Source organism: Drosophila melanogaster, chromosome 3R (assembly GCF_000001215.4).
Source record: "Drosophila melanogaster chromosome 3R".
Classification (NCBI taxonomy): domain Eukaryota; kingdom Metazoa; phylum Arthropoda; class Insecta; order Diptera; family Drosophilidae; genus Drosophila; species Drosophila melanogaster.
This window is the reverse complement of record NT_033777.3, coordinates 31,629,685-31,642,346: the sequence shown is the minus strand read 5'-3', so window position 1 is coordinate 31,642,346 and position 12,662 is coordinate 31,629,685. Positions and strand designations below refer to the sequence as shown.

Below are 12,662 nucleotides of genomic sequence, written 5' to 3'. Positions count from 1 at the left end.
AGAGTCCTGCGGTTCCGTTCAGCTCAGTTGAGTTCAGTTCGGTTCGGTTCGGTTCGGTTTGGTTTGGTTCCGTTCGCTCTGGCATTTTTGACAAATGTTTTTCGTTTTCGGCAGTACGGTTATTGTTTTGCCAGCCAGTCCTTGGGAATTTCCCCCCACACAGGTCCTCTTCTTATGTGGTAATATAACGCTCTTTTACTACGAAATTTGTCCCAATATCTGGGGCTATGTTCGTCGCTCCCCTGCGGCGCTTTTGTAAGTTATATATATTTGTTTTTACAAAAGAGGAGCAAAGTTGCGTAAATTATTGTTAACAGAGGCGTGAGTGGGCGGGTCCACCTACCACCCCCGACTTAGCTGTTTTTTTTTTTTTTTTTTGGCCGCCTTTTGTGTATTTGAACTTGGCAGTGCGTTAAATTGTAAAGGCCGTGCCAACACAAGCACACAACACTCGTATTGTTGGCATTTAGTAAGCTAATCCCTGGAAGTCTTCGGGAGATTGCGCCAGATTACAGGCAAATGCGAATCCAAGTGACTTTCCCGGGGATTGGACTGTGTGGCGGAGGGTGTGGTCGTGTCGGTACGAAAGCCCAAAAGAAACGCACACGGCTGTAGATCATTTTAATTTGGCATTTGATTAGGCACGTGTTCCATCGGAAGGAGCTTAAGAACATGTACATACATACATATGTGCCCCGCACAAGGACAAACTATCCTCATTGTCTGCCCCTATTTGCAATGTCAACGCAGAGGTAAGGCCCCCGGCTCCAGAAGCGCAAAGACAAAGACAAAGAGAAAGTAGCCGTGGACGGGGGAGAAAGCAGCCAAAGCAATTGCAAATACTCCCCAGCTATATGAATATTTATGAGCGTGTTTGCGACTGCTTAAGACACTCAACTAGCTGATGAAAAGCGCGGGGGGGGTGGGGGTGGTATGGAAGGGGGAAAGCAGAAACGCTGCAGCGGAAAAGCTAGCGAAAGCAAATGCACTCAAAGGAAAGTCGTGAAGAGGTAGAGGTAAGTCCAAAAAGTAGTATTGGAGATTACACTCTAAAAACTTTTTCCGTAAGTCATCATTAGTTTTCCGCAGCTTGCAAATTTCATTCTTAATTACTTAACCATGCCCTTTTCGCACTGTGTAACTGTAAGCACTGAATGGAGATCCTTGAGACTGTATGGCTTCACCATGGCCAGGTTTACGGATTAGCGGACAAGAAGTGCACACAAATGCTGCCCGCAAATGCTGCCCACACTCAGTTTCAGCCATTTCAGTGGGCGGATGGGCAAATGGCCGAAACGATTTGGCAAAGCTACTTGGGATCCTGGCTAAATTGCCGGCTATGAAAATGAAACTTCATTGTTTTGCCATTGCCATTGTTTGATTATTATTATAATGCGAGCGAGGGGGTGTTTGTGTGAGCTTCTGTTTGGAAAATATCCCCAATATCAGATGGCCAGTGGAGGGACAAATATGACTACTTGACCACATGATTGTCCCTGCAAAACAATCCGAAACTATCAACACGTTTCGCCAATCTGCCGGCACTCCATTGTCGTCCCTGTTTTGCAGCCAGGCGTAATTAGTTGACTTCCTTGAATTAGTTTTAAGGTGATTAAATTTAATGGCCCTTGCGCTGGCGTCTCGAATATTTACCGCACGAATGCAATTACCCGAATGGCTACGCAGCCAAGACAACAAATCAGCAATTAAGCCACATCGCACCGCCCACTCGGCCACCTCTCAGCCACCTGTCACCACATCCGCACTCCGCCACCCACGGGGGCCACAAATTCGAATGGAGCCCCGGGAAACCAAGAAACCAAGAGGCACCGAACCAAGGAACCCGCTTTCCACCCCGTTCGGAGACTTGATGCTGACGTTAATGACCGCCAATAAAATGCGTGCTCAAGTGGCAGGAAACTGCCTCGAGGAGCTATAGCGATTCCAGCCCGACTCCAAGGATCTGGCTGGGCCAGCAATTAATGTCAAAGTCAATATGCCTTATCGCGCCGTTAAACGTAAAGGGTATTATAATAAAATAAATAACGCAAAAATCAGCAAGGGCTGAAATTAAATCGAACATCAACAATCTGTGGCGAAACAACAGGACAAACAATCGGCGGGCCAGAAGGAAGGAAGCGCAGCCAAAGGACCCTCTGTCTCGCTCCGCACGGAATCAACGAGCCATCCGGCAACTTGGTTATCCATTCCGTCGACATCGCAGCATCGACATCAATGCCATCGACTTTCGCCAGGAGCGGTATTCCGCGCTGCTTTTGGAGTGCAGCTCGTTAGGCACGAACGAGCAGAGCAGCAGAGAGCCCAGAAAACCCAGAAAACCCAGACAGACAGATAGATAGGGAGACAAGCGGGCAAGGACATAAACAGCCATCTTTCTATCGAGTGCCGGCTCGGAAGGAGAGGAGAAGATGGAGGAGGAGGAGAGTGAGGAGGCCCCGACGCCCAGTTTCTGGCGCTGCATTTCCCCCCTCGAAGAAAGTCTTCTCAGACGACTGTTTGAATACTAATTGGAATCGGGGGACTCGGTGCGTCTGAATTTATTCCGAAATAATTACCACTTAACAGGCCATGCAAGTTCCCAGCTGGGCTGCATAAATTCAGTTTAAATATTGCCAAAAGTAAAGTCTCTCGAAGGCCATCGTCCGACCTCTTGGCGAGTATAGTTTTCTTTAACGTTTCCATTTTTTGCGCATCTTGAATGCCAATTTGGGCAGCGCCACTCAAGTCACTGAGAGAAATCCAACCGAGTTACACGCAGACTTGCAGCAAAGTGGGCTGAAGTTCGTCGCACAAACCTGGCCAACATTTCTCTCAGTGCCACATTCATCCCGGATCCGGCAGGGCTGTCCGTCGAAAAGCCAATCTGCTCAACACTTTGTTTGCCACCGCCATTGTCGATGCTGTCGACCCCAATTTGCAGAGCTCCTTGTCGCGCTCATATTGATATACATAGCTGCGCCTTTGGAGCATCCCCCATTTCGCCGCGCTTATCCCCATACCCCATACCCCATACCCCATACCCCATACCCCTGATCTCCGGAACCGCATATCTGGTCGGTTTTTAATACATAGCGTATCCTTATGCAAACAAGGTGGCCAAGGGGACCGAATCAAGGGGCGGACTGTCAGCTGGTAACAGGTAATCTCCTGCGCTCCTGCCACGACAGCGGACGCGAATAATTCAAGGCAGCTCACGTAAATTTTAAGTTTCGTCATTAAGATTATTGGACTAAGAAAAATTTGGTCAATGCATGCACGGAATTTTTCATGAAGGGACAACAACTGTGGATAAGCCAAGCTCCAGGTGATGAATAGAGGGACGCGCTAAGCAGGTTAGGTCGATGGTGTACACAGGATGCTGGGCTACCTTTTGCTCTCCAGGCATTTGAACGAATGATGGTACAATGGGTCCCTTATATTTCTAAGATTATTACAAATCGCAGATAAGATTAGCATTAGTAACTCAATTCGGGACTAAGCAAAAGGATGTTTATGTACCGTTACGGATTCAAATCCATCCATACTCGCAATTCTTCTGATTAATATCCAACAAGTTGATAACTTAGGAAAAGCGATTCAATTTGATTCCTGGGCTAATTTTCAAATATTTTTCTTAATTAATTCTGCTGATAAATAACAACATCCATTGAGTGTGAAAATTGAAAAACCGGGCGAGCCCTACATCGCATCATTGTCCCTCGGCATTGTGCGGGGGGAGGAGCGGGTACAGGACACGTGTCCCGTCAACCTTTCATGGCCATTCCATCAAGTCCGAAAAGGTCTTCAGACAACTCAGCTTGGGAAAACTTTCTCTAAATTCTTTCATACGTCTGCAGCTTTTCCCAGTTTTCTGCTTTTCTGCTCGTTTTCTTACTTTGTGTGTAAGCAAATTGCCCAATTTCGTTCCCTTTTCCCTGCCCTTCTGGGGTTTTCCTTTGGCGGGGTTATCAACGCATTATCTTCGTGAAAAGGAGTGCAGTTGGAAATTGTTGGGGGCAACGGGAGGCACTGAAGCACGGCCAAGAGGAGAGGGAAAGAGCCGCGACGCCAACAATAACACACAAAGAGCGGATGGGCGCAAAGTGGAAAAGGAAGATTGTGGGCGGTCGGAAAAGCGGGGGGAAAATGGGGAAAATGGTGAGCAGAGCTGGCCAAGAGCACTAGTCGCCGGCTGGGTGAAAAGCAATAATCTAACATTTCAGCACATTTTACAGTTCACTGAATTAAATAAAGAAACTTTGAGCTCACAAACGCACGCACACACTGGCACACACACACACGCAGATTAAAACCTATGAGCATAGAGCTGCCGCTGTCTACGTGGCGTATGCATATTTTCACATGTTCGAATGTGCTCTTCCTTATATGTACCTCATATAAACCCCCAGCCTAACAAGAGCACTGCTCACATGGAGAGTTAGGCTAATCTCACATCCTTTGGGGTGATGTTGTTCATGGAGGTATGAATTAAAGATGTAAGTTCTGGGAAGTATTGAGCTTCTTGGTATTAACTCTGATATTGTGCGATGCGCTAGCTAGCTGGTTATTTAAAATTTAGCTATAGGTTTCAGCTGAATCGTGAGACTCTGTAGAAGGGCATTTTATAAATTGTCCCGATGTTTTTTCAGCTAATGCTGGCCTCCAGATTGTGTGTCTATACGAATGTATGGAGTTGCCCGCTCGAATGTTTCCACAGAACTCAAACGGGTCGAGACATTCGGCCGAGGAGGACGGACAGCCAGGACGCGACTCCTCCTAAGAAGCGTCTTTTGGTTGAGCTAAGAGCAAGGACTTCCAGGGTCGCACTGAGTGACTGAACTGAGAAGCAAGCAAAGCAATTTTTATGGCAGCAGCATTCTACAGGAGGAGCGCAAAGTAAATGCCGCGTTATGGGACCCGAGTTTCCGAGCTGCGAGTTTCCTAGCTGCCGCATGCCGCACTGCCTCACTGCCACTGGGACAAGGGCACAGACGCACGCTGGAAAAGCATGGTGGAAAAAATGAAAAGCAGAAAAAAGGAAACACCAAAAGGGAAAAAACTGCTGAGCTAACGATGTGTGATTTTTCTGTATGGCTGGCTGATGGGTGGCAAGTGGAGGTTGGGCAATGGGGCGACAATTGGGCCGGGGTTAGGGCTCTTTTTAGGTTTCTGGTTCGGGCTCCGACTCGGGTCCGGGTCCGGGTTCGAGCTGGGGCATAAAAAAATAATAATAAATGAAAGTGTTGGCGCTGGCTCGTGGTACGTGTAATAACATTCAAGTGCGCCAAGTTTAATCTTTCAAAATGCTTATGCACAAAAAATAAGCTATAGCTATATAGCTGTATAGCCCCAAGTCGGCGGACTGGGCCGATGGAGTGTCAGCGGGCGAAAAGTAATGGCGAAAAAAAAATAATAAGCCAGGCCAGCGCCGAAAAAAACAGCGCGGGGGTAATTTACGTTTAGAGCCTGCAAAATTATTCAAATTAAAATTGTAAGTATTCTAACGCGTCTCAGGCATCTGCGGCCCACCAGCTGCGGTGCGCTGCAGGGCCAAAAATCAGCGATTACACTGGGCAAAATCGGATAGTAGTAATGAGAACCGTAAATGATAAGCTTTAAAAGGGCTTAGAATCAAGCAAATATCAGACTCAATATCCAGACACCTTGTTACGTGTATTTGAGTCCTAAAGGATGTCCTCTTTTCTCACAGTGTGGGGCGCACAGAGATAGGTAGAGAGAGTTAGAGAGAGAGAGAGAGAGAGCGGAGACAAGCGAGGAAGCGAGAGCGCTGACCCAGCGCTGTGTTAAATTAGCTGGGACACTTAATTTCTGTTGACGCGCACATTTTTCTATGGAAATTAACGCTAAATAATTTTTTGGATTCGCCAGCGAATCGTTCAGGCAGCAGACCGAGGCGAAGGACCTCCTCCCAGGACTTCCTTGGCCCTCCAGTTGCTTTCCAGCTTAGGCTGGAGTTGGCAATTAGGCCCGGGGTGTTTGAATTAGTTTCGTGTTTTAATGAGTTTCATAACTTTTTGGTTCCGTTGTTTGTTGCAGCAGCAACAAAACACACACAAAAGATGCGTGCAACGGTTAAAGCGGTGCGTGGTGCGGGAAGAGCAGGAGGAAAACGAGCAAATTTCCATGTTACTGCTGAGGGAAACCCTCGGGTGGATTTATGTATGTATTTGTTAGCCATACCCAGTTGACATAAGCGAGAGCAAAGTGGCAAAAGGCAACATGAAAAATGCTTTAAATCTTGTCACGAGGCGGCCACGCTGGGTGGGTGGGCGCCCAGGGTCGGAGGTCAGGTCTCAGATGTGTGTCTGTGTGCATGTTAATGATATTTTAAGAGAGCTTTCACTGGCCCGCGCACATGTGTGAGTGGGCAAAGTGAAAAATTATTTATGTTGCATACTTATTGGAGCATGCAAATGCGCATTGTTATGCAAAACGTTTCTGAATGCCGCCCATAAATTGAATTATCCATCGAATCAAACTATCCGGCCATTCGCCATGTAATATTTAAGCGCTCTAATTAATTAAACATTAAACATCAGAGTCCGAGCCAGCACACTCCGCCAGACTCCGAAAAAGAAAAAAAAACGCGAAAACGCTGACAAGACTCCAAACGCCGCCGAAAAAAAGAGCGAAAATTCCAATGACAAATGGGGCTCGCTGTTAAATATTTGCAGGCAACCCTTTTTCCGGCATTAAAACAGAAAAACAGCAAACGTTTCTATCTCCTTTGCACACACCATTTACTCCCCCCCGGCCGATCCCTTTGTTTGTAGCCACCATTCAACTGTAATTACTTAGGTAGACCCGATCCAAAACGATACGGGATATAAGCCTCTTTTGCAGAGAAAGAAAAACTTGGAATTCCCTTTTAATTTTTCATTGTTAAATTGCCATTTGGCCATTTCGTGGGGCATTGCCACAGCAAGCGGAGGCAGCAGAATGTGGCAAGTGCAGGGATGCGCACAACAGAAGCGGAAAAGCAAAGCAAAAGCAATGTAAAAAAACAGAGGCAGCAAACTGAGGCTGGCAAAGGGACAAGCAAATTGAAACTTTATACAGTTGGCAAAAGTTGAACGGAGCAAATCAAAGGCAGCAAACCCGAAAGGGCTAACAAATTTGCAACATTTTGCAGGTCCATGAAATGGGAACCGATTTTGATGTAGGTCAGGTCGGGCCAGTCGAACAAAGATTTAAACAAATTTAATAACACCAAGCTGATCCGGGCGGGCACCGTGAAAAAAGTGGCACATGGAGTGCTTGCCACAAAATGGTATTCCTTACTCTTAAGTTCAGAGCCGAGTTTATAAAGCGTTATCGGCTCAAGTATTCGGAGCAAACAAAAACTGAATGATATTGTTTTGGGTCAGCACAAGTAGAAATGAATTTAATAAAACTAATGAAAGACAGAAGCCAGCGAAGCAAATCGAATTTTAACATAAGACAAATTAAAAGCAACTTGTGAGATATCTTAATAAAAGTCTGCCAAGAAAATACTGCCAGAAGTAGATAGCACACCCAAAAAGAAATAAATAATAGTGGCTGAACAATGGGCAGCTTCTAAAGTTTAGGCAAAAGCGTAAACTGGAACTGATTGCTACGCACTGAATTTAATAATGTTAAAAAAACTCAAGCCGGTCGGTTGAAATCGTACGCAAAACCCATTAGGAGCAGCCGGGAAGGCACTCGTATCATGGCAGAATCTTTGGCAAAATAAATGCGGAGGGAAATAAATAAATATCAAACCATAAATAAATAAAAGTTGTGAACAAGCAAATGCCCTGTCCACCAGTTGGCAAACATTCACAGCTCCAGAAAAACCAGCAACAGCAGCAGCAGCAGTAGCCAACCAGCGAAGATACAAGATACACACGTCAGCGTCGGCTTTGTGTACTCGTATCTCGTGGGTAGTTGCGGTCGTGGGCGGCGACACGCCCCTTTCGCACAAAAATCAATATGTTGATTTGAACTTTCTTCTCGCTTCGCCCCTTTTTTTTTTTTTTGTTGCGTTTTTCTGTTTGGCCACAAACTTTTGCGCCAAGGAATTATCAATTTCTTGCTCTCTCCCCTTGTTTTGGCCAACTCAACTCAACTGAACTCAATGGGGGAAAGAAAGAAAGATGTGGCGGCCGAAAGCAGCCATTATCTGCTTACATATTCATGTGTATGTACCATAAAAGTCGGTATGTATTTCCATACATAAGCGGATATTTTTGACACTTCAAAAATTGGAATATCTCAAGAGTCGAGTCGACAGGCGAACAAAATGCCCTGTGTAATTTTTCATGACTCTGCGCCCCATCTGGGACCCACTGGGTACCAGCTCCATTCAAAATCGTAGCAGATTGAGTTGTTGAGCTGGGGGATTGCGAAAAAAAAAAAGTGGAAATGGGCGACCCCGCCATATACGGAGGAACCAGCATGACAACTGGGCCCGCTTCTCCGTAGCTCCATCGCTCCATTGCTCCATCGCTTTTTTATTATTTCTCAAATATCGATAGGGACAGATAGGCGGGTATCGCCGACGTGAACACAGTGCCATCTCCGTGTCACTCCGGCTGTCTTTCCCACTTCGCCCTCGCCATATTTGGCGACAGTAAATGTTTGCTAAATATCCTCAGTAAATACTTGGCAGCTTATGTGGGTGCTGCACACACATAATCATTCGCACATAAATAAATAAGTGTGCTCTACAGTGGAATCATGGCTTACTTACAGTGCTACTCGGCTGCGAAGACCCGACGGAGTGTCCAAAAATCTGCAAGAACAAGGAAAACACGAAATGGTTACACACTATAAACATATCAATATAGATTATTTTAAATACTGGCAAAGATAGATCATAAACCCATTATACCTGCTCAGAGGCACACTTGAAAACCCCTTTAAACTATAAACTAAGTCGCTATAAACCTGTAGCCATGGAATCACCTTTCATTTGGTTTAAAGCCCCTTTCAAAGAACCAGAACTGGCCGGATGAAAGTCAGGTCGATATCACTGTTTAACAGTTCGACTGAATGATTCCTTCGAAGTCTTAGCTCTTTGAGGCTGTCAGGAGTACTTACTGTACTCCGTTGAGCCCGCTGAGCCGAGCTCTATTGGACGGATGTCTGGCAGCAGTGAGGACTGGTATATAATGCATTTTAAGGCTCGTCTGGGACGAAAAACATAATGTGCGAGGGCATTATTAATGAATTTATGTATTCGTAAACGCATCCAATATTCACCCAATCAACGCTGCGTATACACAATCTGTGGAAGTTCATGTTGACGGCAAGGCTTACCCAAGAAATTGGTATTATTTTACATACACCCGAACGATTGGGACTCCCAAGTCTCGAGCGATTCATTAGTTTCTATTTCAGTGGCTGGCAATTCAATCAGGTTGATCAGTTTTCAATATTGCAGCTATATTGCCTAAGTCTATCTCACTCTTCTTGGGCCTCGTTGCCTTTCTCTAGTTGCTTGGCAGTAGTGGAAGGCAGTAAAGTAAATTTAGTTAACCAACCATAAAAAATTGTGTGCGCAAATGTGGGTGAGTGCTTTGGCCACTGCCACAACTTTTCGCAACCCCTCAACGCGGTACACTTCCTATTCGCCCTGCTCTGGCATTCACACATATTACGTATACGACACATAGTTGGGCGGAAAGTTGACGATGTGGTTGTAGTTGCTGCTCCTGCTTCTGCTCATTAGAGCCGCGTTCGCGCCGAAAAATCTGTGGCACATAAAAGTATGCAACATCAAATGTGCTAACGACACGCCCACACTGTGAAAAATTTATGCCACAAAGTGTTGAATTTTGCTCTCATTTCTATTTGTATTGCTTTTGGGATAAGGCAAAACCATCAATAGTTTTCCAAACCCATATTTTGTTGCCATATGATATGTACATTTGGTACCCAATAGCTCTCCCGATTGTTGATATTTTGTCGCGGTGCAGCATCGAAAGAGAAAGCCATGGATGGGGATAAATAGCGAATGCTGCCGGGTGATTCCCAGATATTATCAGAAAAGTTATTGGCGGTCTGGGTGGTCAGTGGGTGAGTGGGTGAGTGGGTAAGTGGGGGAGGTGAACTACTGCTAAGCATTAAATTTATGAATCCACAGCGAAGTGTCTTCCTCCACTTGGTGGCCCATAACTCGAAGTCAGCTTAGAAGCCAGAAACCAGAATCCAGAATCCAGTATCCACTAACCAGTAACCATGGCGACTGTGGCGCCGACAGGAAGTTACGTGACTCGTGGGCATAAGTCCGAGCTGCACTTCACCTTATTTGCTTGGACTTCATCTGCCTGCTCCTCTTCCTTGCTCCACTAATGGCTAAGTCGGTCCAAGCAGTCAAGTGATAAATTCCGGGCCAAATAGAAACGAAGTGGCCGAGAAATTTACATTATCACGCGAGGCGCGATGCGCGAGGCGTGCGGGGCAGCTGAACTCTGGACAATATAGTTATGCAAATAGCGCCACGAATTATATAAATTGCGTATACGCTGCGTGGCCCAGACGCATTGATATAAATTCATATTCAAATGGCCAAAAGCGAAAGTGGGGGCGAACGAAAACATTTGCACAACATTCGAGATACACTCGCATATCTCCAACTTGCCGCTGGGATGGGCAACTGTGTCTCCGGCAAATTAAGGCGGGCGCAAAGGAAAAAGGACAAAGGGCCTGTAAATAGCGGAAAATGGTAAACGACCGACCGTCTACCATCGACGTCGGAGGTACGCAAATTGATATTTTTCTACAACATGCAAATAACACGAGTAATGTGAGTGCAGTGGAGAGGAAAAGGGGGGGAAGTGGGCGAAGATGGGGAAATGGGGAAATGGGGAAAAGGGAGGCCTCCCTGCGCAAATAAATGATCTGATAAGACAACAACAAACGTAAAAATTTATGCATGCCAACTAAAGCACACACATACACACACACGCACAGCCGCCGGAAGTGGGTGGTAAATGGGTGGGTGGCCACGTGTAGGGTGCTGTGAAAAAATGAAATAAAGTTAAACAGGATATTTCAACATTCTCGCAGCAGAAGCAGCAGAAGCAACAGCAAACAAAACAACCGAAAGTAAAAGCTAACGAGGGGCGGCGGCGGCGGCGTAGTCGGGGTCGGGGGCGTGGCAAGGACGTTGCCAGGACACATTCCGATCCGGTGTGTTAAAATGTAATAGCAACGTTAATGAACACGAACGCAGTCGCAGTCGCAATGGAAATGGTCACATAAAAAGGCAACGATTTGCCCCGGCCTCTGCTCCTTTCATTCCATTTTTTGTTTCTTCGCCTCCTCCACCAGATTTTCGCCCCCGCCCCACAGGTTGTGGTTGTAAAACACGCACACACTCTGGCCCACAGAAGGACTCACACCCACACCCGCAGTGGCAGCCACAGCCGCACAACCATGAACCCATACAACCATACATCCAAAGACAGGACATTAGCAGGGAGAGCAAAAAGTTAGCAAAGCGCAGGATGTGCGCGGATGAGAGCCAAACAAATCTCAGCCACGCACGTATTTGGCAGCCTCGTGTGCCCACCTCCTCTCCCCTCCCCCACCCCTACCGCTGGGCGCCTTGCTCCGCTTTCCCGCTTTTCCCCAACTCCGCCCAATCGAGGTTCGCTTTCTTTGTTGTCTCCCAAAAACCAATTGCGCTGTCGTCCTCGTCATCGTGCGCCATCGATACACTCGCGCAAAAAAGTTCTCAAGAATTCGCGCTCTGTACTGTTATATGTGCATTTGCTTGTCATTTTCAGATTTCTACAATACACTTAAGGCAATAAGAAAGGCTTGATAATAGTTATCAATCTGTGGCAATGTATTTTATTTTTTTTTTTGCAGTGTTCGTAATGTTCCTGCCTTGGCTGCCGCTTTCGCTGTTGTCGAGGCCAACTGCCTTCGCCTTCGCCTCCACATCCGCTTCCGCCTGCTCCATCGAATCCCACTCCGACTCCGACTCCAGTTTATTCGTCCTGGTCCGTACCCAATCGTCGCCCAATTGCTGCGGAGGATGTCACCACGTTGGTGATGCGTGAACAGGCGCAGACAGTGATTCAATCACTGCTATCTGCCAACTTAGTGGCATGCGAACGTTTTCAGGACCAGCGACTTTCAGTCGATTTTAGCAAATGCAACCAAGTTATTTGAATAGTAGTTATAGGAGAATATCCTTGGATAAATCCGGCATAATTGTGTTTTTTGGAAGATGCATGTACCAATTATCTTAATTTATCCATCCTTACAATACGAACCACATCCAGTCATTGACTTTTCAAGTTAGAATTGTAAAGGTTTCTGGAACGTGTGGCGTTTCTATCTCGGTTTTTTCCAGTTTCACCTTTTCCAGCTATCTCCAGCGTGTAAGAAAAGCGCAGGCTAAGGAGCTTATGAGATTATAACTCCCTGTGCTTCGATTCTTCCGCGTCGGTGGCTGGGGAAACCCCCTCACTAAGCCGGGGCTTAATAGTAGTTGGAAGGGATTCGAGGGCCCACAAGGGTTCCAATTAACCACAAGAGAGAAATGCGAATTCTCTACAACAATTATAAACTAATTCCAGTTGGGCCCAATCACAGTTTTTGCCCCATCACTGTTCATTCATCCTGTTTTCGGTGGAAGGTGTAGGAGTGCTGGGTCTTCCGAG

General features: G+C 46.3%; 1 protein-coding gene across 2 annotated transcripts in view; it reads right to left on the bottom strand.

Annotated features, from left to right (window-relative positions):
* The window catches only part of kek6 (kekkon 6), a 42,511-nt gene that overhangs the window by 22,300 nt on the left and 7,549 nt on the right, over positions 1 to 12,662 (bottom strand). For both annotated transcript variants that reach the window (NM_143623.2, NM_001276222.1), the window contains exon 2: positions 8,735 to 8,776. The gene's annotated coding sequence lies outside the window, so the exon portion shown is untranslated. The remainder of the gene's footprint in view (positions 1 to 8,734; positions 8,777 to 12,662) is intronic.